General features: G+C 55.6%; 2 protein-coding genes across 4 annotated transcripts in view; one reads left to right on the top strand and one right to left on the bottom strand.

The window, feature by feature from the left end:
- Nucleotides 1-23374, bottom strand: part of CTSH (cathepsin H) — a 163496-nt gene that overhangs the window by 81865 nt on the left and 58257 nt on the right. Inside the window, exon 13 of one of the 2 annotated variants that reach the window (XM_083870835.1) lies at nt 19568-19578. The exons of the other annotated variant lie outside the window; for it this stretch is intronic. The gene's annotated coding sequence lies outside the window, so the exon portion shown is untranslated. Of the gene's footprint in view, nt 1-19567; nt 19579-23374 lie in introns of those variants that run through there. 2 annotated transcript variants of the gene reach the window in all.
- The window catches only part of FRMD5 (FERM domain containing 5), a gene marked incomplete at its 3' end in the record, with an annotated part of 57342 nt that overhangs the window by 9897 nt on the left and 24071 nt on the right, over nt 1-23374 (top strand). The window lies entirely within an intron of this gene.

Consider the following 23374-nt stretch of genomic DNA (forward strand, 5'->3'; position numbering starts at 1 on the left):
CCTGCGTGATCCCTCAGGAAACCAGGGAGGGTTTGTTTCCCCAAGCCTTTGGTCCTGGCCAGGAAAGTGGATGCAAATGGAAACAGCTCCTCTGCAGACCAGGGAACAGACTGAAAACCCCCCTGGTTCTTTATGATGTACTCAGTGTTGGGAAGATGGAAATTCCTCCTGGAGAGGTGCAAGGCTCAGAGCCCTGAGCTGGCTCTACCCTGATGATTTTATCAGAATAATTTTGTCATAATAATTTCACCATCTTTTCTCTGGCTGTTGGGAGCCTCCCTCCACTCCCTGCTGGCCTCAATCCCACCAGAGCCAAGCCCATTTTCCTGTCCTGGGAGTGCCAGGTCTGCACTGGGCACCTCACTGGAAATCCAAGGCTCACATGGGTTTTAACCTTTCCTGTCTGGCAGTAAAGGACACGAGCCCTGAGCAGGGACAAACCCCAGGGCTGGGCCAGGACAGGGATCCAGGTCCTGGTGTCTCACCACACAGCCAAGGTGTTTTTTTCTCCACGATAATTAACAGCAGCTCCCACAGGCAGCAAGGCCTCAGCTCGTTAATGTGTGATGTCAGGGTCTGATCAATGCTGCAGCCCAGAATAGAATATTTTGGCTGCATAATGTCTGTTGCCAAAGACTTTAATTATAGTGGCATATCTGTCACGTCGATGAGGGGCTTGTGTTTTTTAGAGGGTTTATAGTGGCTGTTCATGCTGGCTCTCACCCTGGAACATAGGCTGGGATCCCAAAGGAAATATCCATCCAGCTGCCCACAGGGGGGTTTTTCTTTAATAAAAAAAATGACAAAAATTGAGTCAGCCATGCTGGAGCTGCAAAGAGGCTTTAGGAATACATGGATCAGGGAGCAATTGCAGCTATCCCTTATACACTTAACTCAGGGAATGGGCAGTGTATTGGGACTGGGGGGGAAAAAGGCAGAATCCAATAGACTCGTGTTTGAAAAATAATAAATTTGCTGAGCAGGGACTTTTCACGAATCGATCTAGTTCTCATTAGCCTTGCACTGTACAGTTTGCTGACTAATATATCTGGCTTGCGAGTAAAAATGGCTTTCCAAAGGAAATATGGAATGAGAACAGAGTGTTTTGGGGACCTGGGGCCATCGGAAAAGAGGAGATGTGAAGGCAGCAGAAACACAGGAGCAGAGGAGGGCTGGGGATGGAGTGGCAGAGGAGCAGGAGCAGGGCAGGGAGGTGGGATGGGGACTGGGAATGTTCCTGCTGTGGCAGCCCAGCCTCCTCCATCTGTGCAGGGACACCCCTGGCTCCAGCCCTCACCCTCCTTCTGCCCCAGGTGCTCCCTTGGACAGTCCCTGCTGAAATCTCGGTGACCCTGAGCTCCTCCTCAACACTGAGGAGCTTCTCCTGAACCCAAAGGGGCTTTGCTGCCTTGTCACTGCTGTCCCTCCTTTCTGCCCACATTTACTCCCTGTGTGAGCACAGGCTGGCTCTGTTCCCGTGTGCAGGTCGGTGTAAAGCCCCAAAGCAGCAGGGAGGGATCCCCAGCCTGGAGCCACATCTGGGGACCGGCCCCTGGAGCACAGGTGGGGCTGATTCCTGCTTTGGTGACAGATTTCCTGCTGTGGGTTTGGGTGAAGCTGAGGGTGCCTGGGGCTGTCTGGGGAGCTCACAGGGCTGTGCCTGTCACATTGGCACGGCCAGGCATGGAACCCCAGGCTCACACCTGGGACCTGAATAAAGAGGATACAGAATGGATCCAAGGATGGAGCTGTAAATGACCCTGCTGGGGGCTCCTCCTTGGTTCTGGGGACACTGCCAGAGTCACACACGTCCCCTGGAGCTGAACAAACCCACAGACACCAGGGCAGGCTTTTCCCAGAGCCGGGAGAGGAGAGCACTCCCGTTTCCACAGGGCTTTGTAATGAACACGGGGAATTTTGTTCCAGGATGTCACTGGGTGTAATGGGGAGCGATGGCTCCTCAGGCTGGTTCTGTCTGGAGCTTCTGTGGGCGGTGTGAAATCCCCAGCCCCGCCGGGCCCTTCCCAAAATGTGTTTTTTGGGACACAGTTAATCCGTGCAGGAGCTGATGGGGCCTGGGGGAGCACAGGGAGCACTGGGATCCCTCATTGTGACTGTGCTGTGACACCAGAGTGTCCCTGCCCTCCTCTGGGTGCTCTGCTCTTCCTCAGCCCTGTGGGGACCTGTCACCTCCTCAGGAACAGCCTTGGGGGGCAGTGGATTGGTGGTCCTGGTGCCTGTGGGACATATGGGAGGGTCAGGAGGAGGTTTAGCTGGGCTGGGGTTTGGTTGGGCTGGGGTTTAGTTGGGTTGAGATTCATCTGGGCTGGGATTTAGCTGGGCTGGGGTTTAGCTGGGCTGGGGTTTAGCTGGGCTGGGGTTTCCACCCTGTGCAGTCTCCACAAGATGTGGATGAAATAAAAACCCTCTCAGAAATGCCCCAGCCTTGGCTCCTGTGCAGGACTGGGGGCACCACCCTCAGCCTGGGGCAGTGACTGACCCCACACACTGTGACTGACCCCACTCACTGTGACTGACCCCACACACTGTGACTGACCCCACACACTGTGACTGACCCACACACTGTGACTGACCCCACACACTGTGACTGACCCACACACTGTGACTGACCCCACTCACTGTGACTGACCCCACACTCTCTGCCTGACTCCATCCTCTGCTCTGTTCCCCGGATTTCTATGGAGAGGGGGGACAAGTCAAGGCTGAGCACAGCTGGAAGGGCCAGGCATTGCCATGGGAACAGAGGAGCAGGGCTGGTGACAGGCAGGGGACACTGCCACCCCCTCGAGGTGCCCTCACCATGGGTGTCAGCTCCCTGTGCTGGGTGCTGCTGTGTCCCTGTGTCCCACAGGAGCTGTGCCACTCCCATCCCCGCTGATTTCTGGGTGTCCAGGCACAGGAATTACAGCTCAGTTTGGTGCTGTAGTTTTCCAAATGAGCAGCCTGGCGTGGGGGAAACCTTGCATGGCAATGGGTGAATCCTTATGTCTTCCTTCAGGTGTGTTTGGGGAGGAAAAAAAAATCCTCTGCTAAAACTGCAGAGGGCAAAGAGATCCTCCTGTGAGTGCTGCAATTCCCTGGGCTGTGCCTGGGCAGGGAAAACAGGGATTGCCATTGCTGCAATTCCCTGGGCTGTGCCTGGGCGGGCAGGGAGAACAGGGATTGCCATCCTGGCCAGGGGAGGAAGGGCTGAGGGGCACTGGAGCTTGCACAGCATCAGGACAGATCCACTCAGCCCCTTCAAATATTTATGGCCTTGCAATCCATCCACACTTTGAGCCTATTTGGCATCGTCCTGCTCTGCTCCCGCTGGTGGAGAGACTCTGGAGAGACTCTGGAGAGCATCTCCCTGGCCTTGGGGAGGGGCTGCAGGGACCTGGGGCTGTGGGGGGCAGGTTTAGGGCTGGGATTTGGGGAGTCTGTTCCTAGAGAGCCCCTGAGTGCCAGGGGAGGCTTTGCAGAGCACTCCCGGTATGGGTGCAGCCCAGGGATTGGGGTGCAGGACACCCATGGGTGCTGCCTGCTCACCCTGTCCTTGTCCCCACAGCTGGAATTGGGGCAGGACGCCCCAAAGGCAGCTCTGGCCCTGCCTGGGCTGTCCCACCTGCTCGGGAAGGACAGAAAATCGGGTTTTTAGCGATGATAAAAGGCAGCTGGAAGGAGCCGGTTGCCTTCCTGCCGGAGGGACAATTCCTGTCAGTTTTACTCTAAAGGGGATAAAAATAGAGCGCGGTTTGCAGGCGGCAGCCGCACATCCTGCGGCCCTAATGAGCTCTTTAGGTAATTACCTGTGCTGGGGAAGAGCCAGAGAGGGCTGGCACAGGGATTCTGCAGAGATGGGTCTGAGATCCCTGGAAAGGGCAGCACAGGCTGGGGGGGACAAGGGAAAGCCAGAGAGGGGTTTGGGACAAGGGATGGACACTGGGAATGAAATCCCACTGCCACAGGACACAGCTGGATGGGATTTTTGGGCAGGAATTGTTCCCTGAGAGGATGAGGAGGCCCTTTGGCCTGGCTGTGCTCACAGGGAAGAATTTGTGATAAAATAATGTTTAATCCATTTAATTTCTCCAAAGGCTCATTTCAAAGGGCTGTTCCGTGGCTGGGGGTTATCTGGGCAGGAATTGTGCTCTGGCTGAGGAAAGGCTCCGTGCCCGAGCCGTGCCCCAGCAGGGAAGGTGTTTGGGGAGCCCCCACTGCCCTGGTGGGCTCTCCCTGCCCTGTCCTTGGTGCTGGGGGCTCCAGGGGCAGTCTGGATCCTCCTTCACCCCACTGAGGCTTTGCCCTCCCTGGGTCAATAAATAATCTGCCTTCCCTCCCAGCCCTGTAAATCAATTTGCCCTGGGCAGGATATCCAGTGTCTGCATGAAACAGGTGAATTACACCTCCCGCTGTTCCACCTTCCTGACGAACCCCAGACCATCTGAACACTGAACCGTCGGAGCTCTTTTGTCTGCCTCAATTTGCCTTTGGGAGCCGAGGGGCGGGAGGAGCAGCAGCGCCTTTTCCAGCCCGGGGGATCCTTTTCCTTATCTCGGTCTGAGGTGTGATTCCCCAATTCCAGCCGGGTTTGTGCACCTGCAGCTCCCTCCCTGTGTGCTGGGGTTGTTCCTGACCATCCTGAGGTGTGATTCCCCAATTCCAGTCGGGTTTGTGCACCTGCAGCTCCCTCCCTGTGTGCTGGGGTTGTTCCTGACCATCCTGAGGTGTGATTCCCCAATTCCAGCCGGATTTATGTACCTGCAGCTCCCTCCCTGTGTGCTGGGCTGGTTCCTGAGTATCCTGAGATGTGATTCCCCAATTCCAGCTGGGTTTGTGCCCCTGCAGCTCCCTCTATGTGCTGGGGTAGTTCCTTATCTTAGTCTGAGGTGTGATTCCTCAATTCCAGCCGGGTTTGTGCACCTGCAGCTCCCTCTGTGTGCTGGGGTTGTTCCTGACCATCCTGAGCTGTGATTCCCCAATTCCAGCTGGGTTTGTTCACCTGCAGCTCCTTTCTGTGTGCTGGGGTAGTTCCTTATCTCAATCTGAGATGTGATTCCCCAGTTCCAACCGGGTCTGTGCACCTGCAGCTCCCTCTGTGTGCTGAAGGTCAGGGCTGTGTGGTCAGGGCTGGATTTGTCTCTGCTCTGCCTTTCCTGCTGCCCCAGGAAAAGCCACAGCCGGGGATGGATCTGTGCTCAGGGCAGAGTCTGCCTTGCACCAGGACAGGCAGTGATGGGACAGGGGGATGCAGGGGATGGGAACAGGGGGTTCCTCTCTGCCCTGCCTCCGTCTCCATGAGGGACCATCCCTGCAGGGCTGGGAACTGCCCACAGCTCTGGCACCTCAAGCTCAGCAGCACCTGGAGCTGCTGGAGCCCCTCTGGAGGAGACCCTGGAGCTGCTGCAGGGCTGGAGCCCCTCTGGAGCCAGGCTGGGAGAGCTGGGGGGGCTCACCTGGAGGAGAGGAGGATCCAGGGAATCCTCAGAGGCCCTGGCAGGGCTGGAGCCCCTCTGGAGCCAGGCTGGGAGAGCTGGGGGGTCTCACCTGCAGGAGGGGAGGATCCAGGGAATCCTCAGAGCCCCTTCCAGCTCCTAAAGGGGAACTTTGGGCCGTTTAAGGCCTGATCCTGCAGAGCTGCAGTGGGTAGGAAGAGCATCCACGCTGCAGTGCATCTCCTCCAGGGGCTCTCACAGAGCAGCCCGGGGCTTGCAGGTTTTTCCTGCTCTGTCAGCAGTCGTGTCTCCTTGTGCAGAGCTGCAGCTCCCAGCAGTTTCCTGGGGGCATCAGAGGCTCTTTTCCAAGCACTGGCACAGGACTGGGGTGGCCCGTGGTGTGTGGGCAGATCCATCACCCCTCTCTGAGGGCAGGGCTGAGGAACCTCCTTCCCTTGATTTCCCTGTCCCAGCTGTGTGTGCACATAAATCACACTGGCCTGAGCCCTTTCATGGCTCTGGTGGGACAAATCAGAGAGACAAAATGCAGTCAGAGTGTTGGTTTAGGGTTAAAATAATCAGAGAATCGTAGAATGGTTTGAGTTGGGAGGGTCCTTGAGACTCAGCCTGTTCCTGCCCTGGGACACCTCCACCTCCCACTGTCCCAGGCTGGCCTGGGACATTCCAGGGCTGGAATTGGGCAGCCACAAACCACTGCAACAAACCAGTGTTCACACAGATCCCTGCACTGATTTCCCTGAGTGTCCCCCAGGTTTAATTCCATTTGTGTTCCCAGAGCTTCCCTTTCCTTTAGCAGGGATGTGCTAATCCCATGTGAAACTCGCTCTGATGTGAGTAAGTGGAACAGACAGGCAGAACCTTTTCTACATTAAACGGGAGGCGTGGGGCCTTGTGCACACACACACGGTGTGATAACAGACATGACACCAATGCTGCACACTCATGGGGTCTGTGGGGCCTTGTGCACAGACACAGGGTGTGATAACAGACATGATCCCTGGGATCCACAGAGCCCTGTGCACACACACACAGTGTGATCACAGTCTGTGATCTCAGACATGATCCCAGCTCTGCACACTCATGGGGCCTGTGGGGCCTTGTGCACACACACAGAGTGTGATAACAGACATGATACCAGCTCTGCACACTCATGGGGTCTGTGGAGCCCTGTGCACACACACACGGTGTGATAACAGACATGACACCAGCTCTGCACACTCAGGGGGTCTGTGGGGCCTTGTGCACACACACACGGTGTGATAACAGACATGATACCAGTGCTGCACACTCAGGGATCCACAGAGCCCTGTGCACACACACACGGTGTGATAACAGACATGATACCAGCCCTGCACACTCAGGGGGTCTGTGGGGCCTTGTGCACACACACACGGTGTGATAACAGACATGATACCAGTGCTGCACACTCAGGGATCCACAGAGCCCTGTGCACACACACACAGTGTGATAACAGACATGATACCAGCCCTGCACACTTAGGGACCCACAGAGCCTTGTGCACACACACACAGTGTGATAACAGACATGATACCAGCTCTGCACACTCAGGGATCCACAGAGCCCTGTGCACACACACACGGTGATCTCAGACATGATCTCCAGGATCTCTGCATGCTCTTGGGATCCACAGAGCCTTGTGCACACACACAGAGTGTGATAACAGACATGACACCAGCTCTGCACACTCATGGGGTCTGTGGGGCCTTGTGCACACACACACAGTGTGATAAAAGACATGATACCAGCTCTGCACACTCATGGGGCCTGTGGGGCCCTGTGCACACACACAGAGTGTGATAACAGACATACCAGCTCTGCACACTCATGGGGTCTGTGGAGCCCTGTGCACACACACACGGTGTGATAACAGTCTGTGATCTCAGACATGATCCCAGCTCTGCACACTCATGGGGTCTGTGGGGCCTTGTGCACACACACACAGTGTGATAACAGACATGATACCAGCTCTGCACACTCATGGGGTCTGTGGAGCCCTGTGCACACACACACGGTGTGATAACAGACATGATCCCTGGGATCCACAGAGCCCTGTGCACACACACACAGTGTGATCACAGTCTGTGATCTCAGACATGATCCCAGCTCTGCACACTCATGGGGCCTGTGGGGCCTTGTGCACACACACAGAGTGTGATAACAGACATGATACCAGTGCTGCACACTCATGGGGTCCACAGAGCCTTGTGCACACACACAGAGTGTGATAACAGACATGACACCAGCTCTGCACACTCATGGGGTCTGTGGGGCCTTGTGCCTTGGAGCCCTCACTGGAGGTCCAGCAGGGAACCCTCCCTCTCTGCCTCCCTTCAGAGGGGCAGCATGAAATGAGGAGTTAACACAGCAGCAAGCTTCTCCATCACCAGCAGCAGCTTGAATCATTAAAGCTGAAATAATTTTAATTGGATCCAGGACTCACAAGAGATTTTTTTTGTGCCATGGAGGAGCTGGACCAGTTTCTCATCTTCCACCAGCCATGGGAGAGGGGAGAGGCTCTGCTGGGCTTCAGGTGCCTCTGGATCAGGAGCTGTTGGGTCTGTCTCAGCACCGAGCTGGGTTTAAAGACACAGAAATAAGTATTTTCTTTGCCCTGGAGTGGATTGACCTCCCTTGGAAAGCCCTGGGTTGCTGATTTAGGTCCCTGACAGGAATTCTCCAGTTTATTGCAATGACAAACTCCTGACACTGCTCCCCTGGGCCAAAGGTGGGAACCTGGGGAGGAGGATCCCCCAGCCCTGTGGGGTGGATTTGGGGGTAAGAATTCAGTTAATTATTCTGTGTGTGCCAATTAAAAACCAGGCATTTGTCAGTGCAAACGGATGGTGGATCCGTGGCCCTTGCCCACCCAGCCTTCCCAGGGAATGTGTCCTCACAGCACATGGAGCCTCTCAAACGAGCCAGGAATTAATCCAGCCGAGGTGATTCAATGCAGTCACTGCACAGAGGGGAGAGGTAAAACATAAACATTAAAAATTCAATTTAAATAGACAGCCCTGGTGGCGTTTGCAGCCGGGTGAGTGGCAGGTCCTGGTCCCACGTCCCCTGGCTGAGGAGAGCCAGGAGGATCCTGCAGAGTTAGTGGGGTTTGCAACAGGGCAGGGGATTCCTCTGGCCACAGCCTGGCAGGGCTGGGGATGGTTTCCTTCCAGCACAGGAGTAACCAGGGGGTGATTTAAAATGTAGGCAGAGAAGTCCCAGAGGGCACCGGGGATTTCAGAGTGTTTGCAGAGGATTCAGGTGCACAAACAGCACTTGGTATTTGCTCCATGGTCTTGCTCCTCGTTGAGATTGGATGGTGGGTTTGGAATCCTGGAATTGCAGAATCCTCGAATGGTTTGGGTTGGAAGGGACCTTAAGGCCCATCTTGTTCCACCCCTGCCATGGGCAGGGACATCTCCCACTGTCCCAGGTGCTCCCAGCCCTGTCCAGCCTGGCCTGGGACATCCCAGGGGTCCAGGGGCAGCCACAGCTTCCCTGGGAACCTGTGCCAGGGAAGGTTCATGTCCTGACACAGGGACAGGCATGGGCAATGTCCTGGAAGGTTAAACCCAGGGTGTCTGGTCCATGTGAGGTTTTGGGGCTGTGCAGGGAGCAGGGAGTGATTCCTGGAGTGGGACATGGCAGGGCCTGGGGACAGGGGACCGGGGGGACAGGGGACCCATGGGAGTGCGGGGTCCCATTCCTGGGGATGAAGGTGGTGGGTGTGTGGAGAAGAAGGAGGAGGAAGCATTCCCTGGGTTTGGCATCCTGGATCCCCCGGATGTGGATGGGATGTGGATGTGGATGTGGATGGGATGTGGATGGGATGTGGATGGGATGGATGGGATGGATGGGATGGATGGAATGGATGGGATGTGGATGGGATGTGGATGGGATGTGGATGGGATGTGGATGGGATGGATGGGATGTGGATGGGATGTGGATGGGATGGACGGGATGTGGATGGGATGTGGATGGGATGTGGATGGGATGTGGATGGGATGTGGATATGAGCAGCTAGGGCTCAGCCTGGCAGGCAGCAGGGCCAGCTCCAGCCCAGGCCAGCCTGTGTGAACCCAAACCAGACCAGGAAACCTCTTCAGCTGCTTTATTTTTCTAGAATTATTAATCACAATCTTTATTATGAAATACTAACACTTCCAAAAAAAATAATAATAATAATTCCCAAGGCTGGGCTCCTCCATTGGCAATTCCATCAGTGCCAGTGCTCCCGGCTGGCAGCTCCTGCAGGGCTCTTATCTCCAGGAGAAATCGTTACACAATCCTCATTCTCATGCTGCAAACGGTTCCTCGTGGAACCCGGGCTTCAAAGCAGAGCCAGAAACAACCAAGTTTCCCATTCAGAATCCGGGATGTTCGGGGAGGATATCAGGGTTTAGGCTCTGCAAAGGGTTCTGGAGAGCAGGTTGGGCTCCATCCTGAGGATGGAGAGTGGCTCCCGTGTTTGTGAGGGGAGAGAAATGGGGAAATCCTTTCCTGAGCCCAATGGGTGCAGGGGATTGACTGGGAGTGGACGTGAATCGTGTGTGGGACAAGTGAAGAAATGATCTCTGGATCAAATTCTGCCCAAACTGCGGGGAGGAACTGTCTGGTTGAGGGGGATGGAGTGGGACACTGGGGTAGGGTACTGGAACAGGATACTGGGGTGGGACACTGGAGTGGGACACTGGAGTGGGACAGGAGTGGGACACTGGAGTGGGACACAGGGGCAGGGACAGGGGCAGGGACAGGGGCAGGAGCAGGGCAGGGGCAGGGACAGGGGCTGCAATGAGAGTTGAGGCCCCTTCCAACCCCAACCCTTCCCGGATTCTGTGGTTGCCCAGTCTCCATCATTTCTCCCCTTCCTCCATGGAGCTGGTGAGAGGGGCAGAGGGAGAGGCTGGGGCTGCAGGAGGAGCTGGGGCTGCCCTGGGGCTGCAGGAGGAGCCGGGGCTGGCAGGAGGAGTTGGAACTGTCCTGGGGCTGCAGGAGGAGCTGGTGCTGCAGGAGGAGCTGGGGCTGCCCTGGGGCTGCAGGAGGAGTTGGAGCTGCCCTGGAGCTGCAGGAGGAGCTGGAGCTGCCCTGGAGCTGCAGGAGGAGCCCCAGGCGGAGGCACCCCCGGTGCTGTCCTGACCCTGCTCGGGGACAATGCCCGCCGTGTGCAGCCACAAAGGGGCTCTTCTTCCCCCAAACCACGCCCGGCCACTTGTCTCAGCTCCCGCTTCCCCCGGGCAATGGCAGGAAAATCATCCTTTGCGCTGGAATTCCCCTGGGGAATTGCTCTCATTGTCTCAGGGCTGTGCTGAGCTCAGACCTGGGGGCTCAAAGCCTTTACAGCCCCCACTGGGTGCTGGTGGCTTTCCACACATCCCTTGAGTGCCCAGACCGTTCCATTGCACCCATAATGATAATAATTAACAAAATCACCTTTAAGCCCATCACTGTGACCCCGCTGACCCCTGGGCTGGACCAGCCTGTCCCCAGCACAGGGAGCTGGGCTGGTGTCCCATCCCACAGCTGCTGCTTGGTCATTCCACTGAGGAGCTGCAGCCTTTGACAGCCTCCATCTTTAGAGCTTATTTCATGTTTTGAAAGATTTATTTGAATAAATTGCCAGATGAAATACAGCTTTCAAACCGGCTGACCTGCTGGGCTTGTTGTAGCCTCCCAGCAGTGCCGTCAGGGAAAAATTCCAGCCTCAGAAGTTCTCCTGGTGCAAAGGAATCGCCTCCGAGGTGTTTTGATGCAGAGCTGCATTAAGCAGAAAAAAAGGGGTTTGGTGACGGCGGTTGTTGGTTAAGGAAGAAAAGGAAAGTTCTGTGTGTGTTTGAAGGGCTGGGTTGTTTGGCTGCTCGGGGAGTGGGAGGCTGGGAATGCTGAGGAGGGATGACACCCATGGCTGGATGGGGCTGGATGGGAACAGGGGCTGCTGCTTGGCCCTGGGTCTGGGACACTCACACTGGGATGTGCTGGTGGTTGGGATGGGGAGCTGCTGGGAACAGGGTGGAATCTGACAGGACAGGAGGACACAGCCTGAAGCTGTGCCAGGGGAGATTCGGCCTGGGCATCAGCAGGAATTTCTCCCTGGCAGAGGTGGCAAATCCCGGTATTTGGAGCAGCTGGGCTGCTCAGAGGGGGAATGGCTGCAGAGCTGGGCTTGGCAGGCCCTGAGTGCTGCGGGTTTGGTTTGCTGATCCCTCATCCCCAGGGCTGCAGTGGCCACTGGGGTTTAAACCGAGCAACCTCATCGAGCCCAACCATCTGCAGGCAGGAAAATAATTCCAGGCTTTGCTCACATGGATGTGGCATCATCCTTGAGGGGCTCTGGGCAGATTTGTGTGCACAGAGAGCCCTGCCCTGTCACTCATCATCACCATCATCATCATCATCCTCCACCTCAGCCAACCCTCACCCAAACTGGAATGTGCAGAGCCAGGACAAAGGGACACAAAAGGACAGAGTGACATCGTGTGTCCCACCCCTGGCAGGGCCAGGAGTGTCCCCAGGGCCATCCAAGAGCTCGGGGGGATCTCAGGAACCAGCGGCGCAAGGAGGGGCAGGGCGGGCGCTCTGTCAGTGCCCCGCTGGTCACAGTTAACCAGCCTGTTCTGGATTCCAGAGCGCGCGGCCATGGGAGGGAATTGCCAGCGAGACAAACCACTTAACTCCGAGTCGCGTTTCTGGCGCGGAGCCTCCGAGGAAACGCTCTCCAGGAAAACCTGGAGAGCTCATTACGGAGACAATGAGGGCCCGGGATAAATAGGATGGAGCCGTTATTAACGCACAGGAACCAGGGGCCGAACCATCCCCGGCGCTCGGACAGCAGGATCCTGTCCGTGATCCGGCACGTCCATCCCGTTGCCATGGCCACAGGATCCTCCGGGGATGCTCCGGCTGCTCTCACAGCCCAGGCCGGGGGTTTGTGTGTGAAACCATCAGGATCCCATCCTCCTCTTCCTCACCGTGTCCTGGGTTATTCCTCCTCCTTTCCCACATCCCCAAGGTTGGAGCTGTCACCATCCTGTCGGGCACCGGGAGGATTTTTTTCCTCCAGAGGGAAAATTTACTGAATATCGGATGTTCTGGCTTTGGTTAGAAATGTGTGTCTGTGGAAATGGAAATGGGCACTGGAGAGGGCTGGGAACCCTGGGCCAGCTCCTCACCTCCCCAGATTTTCACTCTTCCCCTCTCCCTCCAGCTCTTTGCACAGAATCCAGCTGTGCCACCAGCTGTGCCAGGGGTGGTCACAGAATCCTGGAGTGGTTTGGGCTGGAAAGGACCTTAAAGCTCATCCAGTTCCATGAGGGAACCTCGAGGGGACAGGGACACTTTCCACTCCCCCAGGGTGTCTCCAAGCCCTGTCCAGCCTGGCCTGGGACAGTTCCCTGTGCAGGAAGGAGATGTAAAGCAAAACCTCCTAATAATATTTTCCCTGCATTGGAGAAGAGAGAGGAGCTCACAGAACCAGCTCCTTCAGCACCACCAAAAACTGACTTCTGAACCATGAATAAAAAATAATAATGGGGTAAACTGGACAGATGAGCAGTGAAAAAGGGCAAAGAGGATCGTGCTGTGGGTGTTTCCATCTTTTTCCACCACCTGCCATGGGCTGGGGTGGCTCCAAGCCCTGTCCAGCCTGGCCTGGGACAGTTCCCTGTGCAGGAAGGAGATGTGCTGGGTGCTGGGAGGCTCCTGCAGTCAGGAATCTGATCCCAGAGCTGTGACAGCCCTGCCAGGCTCAGCTGTGCCCCCTGTGCCCCTGCAGGAGTTCTCAGCCCTTTGCTCATCCAGCGGCTCTTGGCTCGGGAAATCAGTGGAGGTGAAAATTTAAATGGAAACACGACGAGAGGCTTTGGAGTGAACGAATTGGAAACCCAAGGCGGTGGAAGGAGGGGAAGAGGCCGTGACATGAAAGAGATTTTGTGGTCAGAAGCAGCTCAGCCAAATATGAGCTCGTTGTGGTTTGGATTTTTTTTGCCCCAGGATAATTAATGGATGGTTAATTCCTCTGGTTCTGAGGGATTTCTAGGCTGTTCTGCCCGTCCTGCTCCCTCTGAACCTGGTTTTGAGGTTTGGATTTTAGCAGGGGGAGCTGTGGCAGGTGTGGGCTGCTGGAGGAGGAGGCTGGAGGGAGCAGAGAGGTGCAGGTTTATTGCAAATAAATAAACTCCACCCTCTGCAGAGCTCGGGGACCCTCCGGGGAGGACGAGGGCAGAGATTTTTGGGCAGACTCTGCCTCCCAGGGGGCTGTTTGTGTCCCCAGGCAGGAGCAGATTGGTGCCCCTGGGGTGGGACCTGCCTGGACTGTGACACTGAGCAATGTGACACTGCTGGGACACTGAGCAATGTGACACTGCTGGGACACTGAGCAATGTGACACTGCTGGGACACTGGGTAATGTGACACTGATGGGACACTAGGCAGAGTGACACCTCCATGCCTGGTGTCACCCATGGGTGCCCACCCCAACCCCCAGCAGCCCTGGGGCAGCTCAGGGTGCTGCATTTCCACATTTCCTTGTGCATTTTGTGTGTTTATTCCCCCCCATGCCCAGCCCAGGCTCCAGCCACACAAGGTCTGTCACTCCCGGGCAGGAACAGCCCCTGGATGGGGCAGGACAAGCTCTGATGACCCAGGGGGGAACAGGATTGAGCTCGACAGTGACCTTGGACAAGGGATGCAGTGACAGGACTGGGGACAGTGGCTTCGAACTGAGCAAGGGCAGGGCTGGATGGGATTTGGGGCAGGAATTGTCCCCTGGCAGGGTGGGCAGGCCCTGCACAGCTGGGGCTGCCCCTGGATCCCTGGAATGCCCCAGGCCAGGCTGGACATTGGGGTTTGGAACCCCTGGGACAATGGGAATGTCCCTGCCATGGCAGGAGTGGCTCTGGATGGGATTTAATGTCCCTCCCAACCCAAATCACACTGTGGTTCTGTGACTCCAACAGCAGAATCCCTGAGGTCAAACCCCTCCTGCTCCCCAACCCTCTCCTGCCCCACCAGCTGCCTCTCCCAGCCCATTCCCCCTGCCCTGGGCACATTTTGGGGGAAGCTGCAGTGAACAATGTGCTGCAAGGGTTGAGTTAATCCTGGCAGGCACCGCTGGGGTCTGAAGGGGCACCGTTTCCTCTCAGACGTGTCTCTGTTTCACTCTCGCAGAGGCAGGATAATTCTCTGTGACAGCTTTTTGCTTTTTATAGCAGTAATTAGTCAAAAGGCATCGGCGTGACGAGCAGTGCCCCAGCCCTGGCTGCTGCAGGCTCAGGGAGGGCACTGCTGCACATTTGGGGCTGCTGAAGGGCCAGGGGCAGGCAGGGGGCTGGGCTTTGATGATAAAATGGGTAAAACTTTTGGCATTTTTTTTCCTATCTAGATTTGCACTTTTTTTTTAAGGCACCTGGAGGGATCTGGGGCGGCTGCTGGAGCCTGGAGTTCATCCAGCCAGGAGTGGCTGCTGCACAAAACAACAAAAAAGTGAAAAACAGAAGGCTGGAAATTGTGATTTTACCAGTTCAGCTGAGGTGGAAGGAGGTAGAGGGATCTGGGGGAGAAACGAGGTGTGAAATGTGGATTTAATCCCCAAAATACCCCCAGAGCTGGTCACGGGGGTGACGTTGGTGTAACGTTGGCAGGTTGAGTGTGGCTTTAACAGAAAGTGTTAAAGGTGTGGGAAGGATTTACTAAAGGAAAAGATGGGGGTTTGTCTCTCTGTTTAATTCCAGTTCCCCCAAAGCCACGGGGCTGGTTTAGCACACCCTGATGGAAATGCACCCCTGTCACCAGGAGGGGCTTTGGGGCTCATTTTATTCCAGAGATAAAATTAGAAGTCAGAGTTATCTGGTGGCTCCAAAATAGCTGAGTCTGGGTGGAAGTGGAGTTGTCTGTGGCTCTTTGCAGGAAGCCAGGCTGGGATTAATCAGCTTTACTGCACTCAGCTCAGTGCTGTGTGTGCAGGGGAGCCGTGACAGCATTGCCATACGGTGTTCCAGGGGAGAGTATTCCCATATAATATTCCCAAAGAAGTGAAGAATATTTCCATACAATATTCCCAGGGAAGTGAAGAATATTTCCATATAATATTTCCAGAGAAGGGAAGAATATTTCCATACAATATTCCCAGGGAAGTGAAGAGTATTTCCATACAATATTCCCAAAGAAATGAAGAATATTTCTATACAATATTCCAGAGAAGGGAAGAATATTTCCATACAATATTCTGGAGAAATGAATAATATTTCCATACAATATTCCCAGGGAAGGGAAGAGTATTTCTATCCAATATTCCCAGAGAAGGGAAGAATATTTCCATACAATATTCCTGAGGAGGGAAGAATATTTCTATACAATATTCTCAAAGAAGTGAAGAATATTTCCATATAATATTCCCATGGAAGTGAAGAATATTTCCATAATATTCCAGAGGAGGGAAGAGTATTTCCATGCAATATTCCCAGGGAAGGGAAGAGTATTTCCATAAAATATTCCAGAGGAGGGAAGAATATTTCCATGCAATATTCCCAGAAAATGAAGAGTATTTCCATACAATATTCCCAAAGAAGTGAAGGATATTTCCATACATGGTCACTCCTGTGGCCAGTGCTGTGTCTGTGTGGTCACTCCCTGTGGTCACTCCCTGCTATGGCAGTGTGGTCACTCCCTGTGGTCACTCCCTGTGGTCACTCCCTGTGGTCACTCCTGGCTGTGGCTGTGGCTGTGTGGTCATTCCCTGCGGTCACTCCCGGCCGTGGCTGCCCCAGGACACTGCTGGGGTGAGTCCCCTCCTGCTGAGCCACTTTCCTGAGCTCAGGAGGGGGGAAGCCTTTGGTCCCTGCAGGCCCCTGTGGGGTATTTTTACCCCACCCTGGTTTGGGCTGGGGGCTCGGGGAAATGTCCCTGGGCTCTGGGTGGGGCTGAGGTGAAGATTTTGCAGCAGAGAGGAGTTTCCACAGGGGATCAAGTGAGAGGGATAAGAAGGAATGCTGATTTCTGCAGCTGTGGGTGTTTGTTGGGGGTCTTCACCCTCATCCCCCTTAGCTGGGGGTCAAGGCCTTTCCCTCCTGCCATGGATGAGTCTGGAGGAGCCCCTGGGGGCTGCAGGTGCTGCATTTCTGAGGGGTGGCATTGATGTGTCTCCCAGGAAACCTGGGGCAGCCCTGGGTATAAACTGTGAGCCCTGGAGAAGCTCCAGTGAATCCCTTTTAGCCGAGACAAACTGATACATTTCAGTTTTGTTGTTTGATTTTATCACCAATGTAAACACCCTGCGAGTCCAAAGCTGTCGGTGACTCCCCCGGGAGTGTCAGAACTGGGATGTGGATTTAAAAACATTTAAACCCTGGCGCTGGTGGGGATGTACAGAGGAAATTCAGCCTGTGAAGGCGGCTCAGAGCTTTTCCAGTGGGCTCGGGCTGTGATGAGCAGGGACCCCTCCCCTGCAGCACCCCTTGGCCTGTGCTGTCCCTCCCTGCTGTCCCCACCCTGCTGTCCCCACTCTGCTGTCCCCACCCCTCTATCCCCACCCCTCTGTCCCCACCCCACTGTCCCCACCCCTCTGTCCCCACCCCACTGTCCCCATCCCGCTGTCCCCACCCTGCTGTCCCCACCCCACTGTCCCCACCCCACTGTCCCCACCCCTCTGTCCCCACCCCACTGTCCCCACCCCTCTGTGTGCACTTGGCCTGTGTCGTGGTTTGAAAAGCAAAACCAGTGAGAGGCTCCAAGTCAGAAATATAATTTAATAAAAAGAAAGGTAAAAAAAGAAAAGAAAAAAGAAAAGAAAAGAAAAGAAAAGAAAAGAAAAGAAAAGAAAAGAAAAGAAAAGAAAAGAAAAGAAAAGAAAAGAAAAGAAAAGAAAAGAAAAGAAAAGAAAAGAAAAGAAAAGAAAAGAAAATCAATGCAATAACACAAAGGAGCACTGCCAGAGTCAGAACACACCCTGAGCAGGGTGGGGGGAGCAGTCCAGGTGAGGGGCTCTTCCTGAAGCAGTGATCCCACAGAAAGGTCTGGGAGCTCTGCTCCTCTGGGAATCCAGTGGCTCAGGGCTGCTTGTCCTGTCCCAAATCCCAGATTCTCTCCAGGTGGGAATGCTTGGCTCCTCCCCCTGGGCATTGGGAGCATCTCCCAATGGGATGAGGAGTCGTGCAGTGGCTCCTTGATGGCCCATTAAACAGAGAGAGCTCCTGGAGGGAGTTCCCTGTGAGTCCTGGGCAAGGCATTGATGGGCCATGAGCAGAAGAGCCCAAAGGAGGGGCCTGGGAAAACACTGCCCCACCTGGTTTAACAGTTCATGAAAGATAGAATAAAATAGAATAAATACTTTGTGTACATCCCACACCACAACCCAGGACAGCCTGGCAGAGAGAAAACCACTGACTCCAGGATGGTTTGGGCTGGAAAGGACCTGAAACCCCCACCTTCCCCTGCCCCAGGGAGCTCCCAGCCCCTTCCAAACCCATCCTGGATCATTCCAGGGCTCCTGGGGCAGCCACAGCTGATTTTTAACCCGCATTTAATTCCCAGCTCCAGTTGCTCAGTACCGGTGACCTGTCACCTCCCTGCTCCTGTTCTCTGCCAACTGCACAAGCTTTGGCTTCTTGTGGCTTTCTGCTTAAAGCCTTGTGAGCTGGACCTGTGTTTCCCCAGGATCCCTGTTAAGCCACCCAGCAGCTGCAGCCTCCTAATTGTGTTGCAGGCAGCTTTTAATCCTGTTAGCGCGTGTCGTGTCGCTCTTGTATCGTTCTAATTTTTAATCAAAATGTCATGCGATACCAGGTTAAGCGTCTGCCAGAGTCTAAATCTATTAAATTGGCACCGTTGCCTTTATTAGTCGTTTTTTAAACTCGTCAAAAGCTCAAGCAGATTTGACAGGGTTTGTTTTTCAGCAGTTTTGGTGCCTGTCCTCTGCCATCAGCTGGATGGGGGTCAGAGGATGGGTTTGCCCAGGAGGACACTCCTTCTCCTCCTTATTTATTCCCAGAACTCTGTTTTCCATCAGGTTTTTGGGGCCTCCTCTTATGGAGGTGTAAAACAAGATGAGTTTCTGCATAACCCTGAAATGCCCCGAGAAATCCCAATTTAAATGCTTAAACCTGGACTTTGCCAAGAGTTTTGTCCTCCTGAATGCAAATATTCAAACCCTGCCTTTGGGTGCTGCCTGGGGGCTGGGTCTGGCTCCACAGGGCAGGGGAATAATTAGGCACTGACTAATTATTTCAGATTTGGCCACTTCGAAATCCTCAACAGAGAGCAGGACTGGGAGGCAGAGAAGAGTTGGTTGTTATTTATTGTGTTGGAAGTGCCAGTGGTGGTTTCTCCCGTCAGATGGAGCAGAACTCGAGGCAAAATCTGTGGGGAGGCTTTTCCCCCCCTCCACTTGGGGGGTTTCCAGCCTGGGCGAGCCAAATTTATGATAATTATTTTTAATATTGCTTTTCCGTGGCCACATATATTGTTCCAGTTCCATAACAATGCAGCAGCAGCTATGAAATGTTTCCAGGCTGGCTCGGGGCTCCCCAAGGCAGCATTTATTAAAATCTCCTTTTGTCCGTATTTCATGTTTATTGCTGCCATCTTTAATTAAGGGAGGTAAATATTGCCGAGGGGGCCGAGGGCCCTTTTTAACGTGAATAATCCGAGATGAACTCGGTGCTGAGGGATGTTGTGGGATGGGGAAGGAGCTCCAGGGATGTTGTGGGACGGGGAAGGAGCTCCAGGGTGCTCCTGCTGCCTCCTCCTGCTCTGGGATGGGGCAGCTGGGCAGGGAAGGGGTCTCTGCACTCAGGGACTGGGGATTGTTTACAATTAACAGTGAGGGAGGAGTTGAGTTTAGTTATAATTGGATTTTTTATAGATTTTCTGCAGATTGGTTGGGTGGGAAGGGACCTCAAATCCCGTCTTATCCTGGGCAGGGACATCTCCCACTGGTCCAAACCTCAGTGTCCAACCTGGGCTGGAACATTTCCAGGGATCCAGGGGCAGCCACAGCTGCTCTGGGAATTCCAGCCCCTCACAGGGAACAATTCCTGCCCAAAATCCCATCCAGCCCTGCCCTGGGCAGTGGGAACCTTTCCCTGTGTCCTGTCCCTCCATCCCTTGTCCCCAGTCCCAGCAGTGGCACAGGGATGTCACCTGTGCCAGGTACCTGCCCACCCTCCCAGGGAGGAATCCCATCCCAAAATCCCATCCTGGGGCACTGGGAGCCATTCCCTGTGTCCTGTCCCTCCATCCCTCGTCCCCAGCCCCTCTACAGCTCTCTGAGGTCTCCCCAGAGAGGGAGAGTCTCCCTTCCCCAAACTGGATTCAGGTTTTCTCCCCTGGCCTGGCTGCTCCAGTGGGAGAAAATTCATAACCAGCTGCTGGTCTGAGCCAGGAGAGGGTTTAATTCAGGAAAACATCCCCAGTTGTGAAGACATCCAGGATGGAGCCGTGCTGGGAGGGTTCTGAGATGCCCCTGCTCACCTGTGCCCAAAGGAGAGGGATTTTTTGTGTTTTCCCTTTGTTTAGGGCTCCTGTTTCCCCCACATCTCTGGATGTGGAGCTGCTGGGTCAGAGCTGAGTCACTGCTCAGTCATTGCTCTCCTGCCCAGCCTGGAGCTCTCCCGGGACTCCCCGTGGTGCCTCAGGGCCAGGACAGGAGGATTTTTCCTCTCTGGCAGCTCAGCCATGCCGGAGGTGCTGTTGTCTCCCTTTTCCCTGTCCCTGGCAGGGTGGGGGACACCCCAGAGCAGCTGGGCTGGGGCTGGCACAGCTCACCCAGGGCTGGACAGACCCTGCACAGAACCTTTGGAGAGGAGCCAGAGGCTCCTGGGGCTCGGGGACAGCCGGGATCAGGCAGAGCTGGCAGCAGGGGGATGGAAAAGGGACATTCCTGCAGCAGGGGATGGAAAAGGACATTCCTGCAGCAGGGGATGGAAAAGGACATTCCTGCAGCAGGGGATGGGAAAGGGACATTCCTGCAGCAGGAGGATGGAAAAGGGACATTCCTGCAGCAGGAGGATGGAAAAGGGACATTCCTGCAGCAGCAGGAGCCTGTGCTGGGAGAAGGGGCTGCAGAGGGGCCTCCAGGGAGGAGAGGGACGTCCCTGATGGAGCTTCCATGGGGGCAGCGAGGCCAGCAGTGCCTGGGATGTCCTGGAGGTGACCAGGGGCTCTGCTGACCCCTGCCAGTGCCCAAAGGGGCTCTGCTGACCCTGAGAATGCCCAGGCTGTCCTGGCAGTGAGGAGAGGCTGTGTTGACCCTCAGGAGAGGCTGTGCTGACCCCTGGCAGTGCCCAGGCTGACCCTGGCAGTGATGAGGAGCTGTGCTGACCCTGCTGCTGTCCTGGCAGTGATGAGGGGCTGTGCTGACATTCAGGAGGGGCTTTGCTGACCCTCAAGAGGGGCTGTGCTGACCCTGGCAGTGACCAGGCTGTCCTGGCAGTGATGAGGGGCTGTGCTGACCCCTGGCAGTGATGAGGGGCTGTGCTGACCCCTGGCAGTGATAAGGAGCTGTGCTGACCCTGCTGCTGTCCTGGCAGTGATGGGGGCTGTGCTGACCCTCAAGAGGGGCTGTGCTGACCCTGGCAGTGACCAGGCTGTCCTGGCAGTGATGGGGGCTGCGCTGACCCCTGGCAGTGATAAGGAGCTGTGCTGACCCTGCTGCTGTCCTGGCAGTGATGGGGGCTGTGCTGACCCTCAAGAGGGGCTGTGCTGACCCTGGCAGTGATGAGGGGCTGTGCTGACCCTCAAGAGGGGCTGTGCTGACCCTGGCAGTGATGAGGGGCTGTGCTGACCCTCAAGAGGGGCTGTGCTGACCCTGGCAGTGACCAGGCTGTCCTGGCAGTGATGGGGGCTGCGCTGACCCCTGGCAGTAATGAAGGGCTGTGCTGACCCTGCTGCTGTCCTGGCAGTGATGGGGGCTGTGCTGACCCCTGACAGTGATAAGAGGCTGTGCTGACCCTGCTGCTGTCCTGGCAATGATAAGGAGCTGTGCTGACCCTGCTGCTGTCCTGGCAGCACTCCTGACTCGCTGAGCAAAGGGAGACTTTTCCCCGGGGACTCATCTCGTGTCAGCCCTGAGATAATCCGATGTGATAGTGCAGGCGCAGTGACTTCATTACTGTAATTATTTTTATTGCCTCTGCAGGCCCCTGTTTTAAAATAAACTCAGCAGCCAGAGCCTTCAATTCCATCCCAGTGCTGGGGGAAGGGTTGGGCTCGATGCTCTTGGGGGGCTTTTCCAATAGAAATATTTTCATGATTCTACGGCCTCCATCTCCTTTATTTCATTGTAGTTAAAGGCCTGAATGTCCAGCTGTGCCCAGAGCCAGATTCACCCAGCTGTGCTCACTCTGTGCCCTCCCCAGGTCACTGGGTGGGCCCAGGTGTTGCCACACAGGTCACACCAGGGGGGTTAAATTTGGGCTTTAGGGGTGGGAAATGTTCCCCTGTGGCACTGGCAGGATGTGAGTTAACGACTGTAATCAAGAGAAGCGGGGATGGGGGGGGGGGGGGTAGGAATGAAACTTTACAAAATCTTAATAACAAAAATTATACAAAAATTAAAAAACCCCAATTCCACACCACTACACCTTGTGACCCAACCCTGGTTTCTCCTGGAGAGATAAAACCTGCTGGGTCCTGCTCCCCATCCTGGTTCTCCAGTGCTCGTCCACTGCTGGGCTCACTCCGGAGGGTTTCTGCAGGGAGCACTGAGCTCACAAACATGAACTGGCTGCTCAGGGTGTGCTCAGGGGCTGCTCTGGGGCAGGAGGAACTCTGAGCTCTGTGCTCTGTGCCCTGTGCTCTGTGCCCTGTGCCCTGTGCCCTGTGCCCTGTGCTCTGTGCTCTGTGCCCTGTGCCCTGTGCCCTGTGCCCTGTGCTCTGTGCCCTGTGCCCTGTGCCCTGTGCCCTGTGCCCTGTGCTCTGTGCTCTGTGCCCTGTGCTCTGTGCTCTGTGCCCTGTGCCCTGTGCCCTGTGCCCTGTGCTCTGTGCCCTGTGCTCTGAGCTCTGTGCTCTGAGCTCTGTGCCCTGTGCCCTGTGCCCTGTGCCCTGTGCCCTGTGCCCTGTGCTCTGTGCTCTGTGCCCTGTGCTCTGTGCTCTGAGCTCTGTGCTCTGTGCCCTGCACCCTGTGCTCTGTGCTCTGTGCCCTGTGCCCTGTGCCCTGTGCCCTGTGCTCTGTGCCCTGTGCCCTGTGCCCTGTGCCCTGTGCTCTGTGCCCTGTGCCCTGTGCTCTGAGCTCTGTGCCCTGTGCTCTGTGCCCTGTGCCCTGTGCTCTGAGCTCTGTGCTCTGTTCTCTGTCCCTGCCGGGTGTCAGAGCTCCCTTGGGATGCTCAGCCCTCTCCAGCTCCATCCCCTAAGCCCCAGGGGCTGATCCGGGCTCCGGGGGAGCTTATCTCGCCATCTGGGCCGGGAACAGAGACTTTCCCCAGCAGCAAGAGTAATCCTGTGCCGGGCAAGTGTAATCCAGGTTTGCTGGGAGCACACACTGGGGAGGGGGGCTGTGCCCGGAGGGCTCCTGCCCTGGGATGGACAGCCCTGGGACAGGGGTGAGGGTGAGCAGTCTGAGCCCCTGCCCTGCCCTGGGGTCCCAGGGGTGTCCATGCCCCATGGGGTCCCAGGGGTGTCCATGTCCCATGGGGTCCCAGGGGTGTCCATGTGCCATGGGATGGGGGCTCTGGTGGCCGTCCCCTGTCCTGGGGAGGCTCAGCAGGGCCGGGAGCTGCTGCTGTCAGTGGAGATCTTGTCCTGAAACTCAGGTTGTGAACAAGCTCAGCTGCTCCTGGGCCCCTGGGAGAGCCCTGGGCCGCGTTTCTGTGGATTATTTTTATCTCTAAATCTGAAATTCTCTCTGAGCAGCGCTTAGAGCAGTGTCACTGCCCTGGCTGGGGTGTCTGTCTGGGACACTGACACAGACGTGG

Source organism: Zosterops lateralis (assembly GCF_965231275.1).
Source record: "Zosterops lateralis genome assembly, chromosome: 13".
Taxonomy (NCBI): Eukaryota; Metazoa; Chordata; class Aves; order Passeriformes; family Zosteropidae; genus Zosterops; species Zosterops lateralis.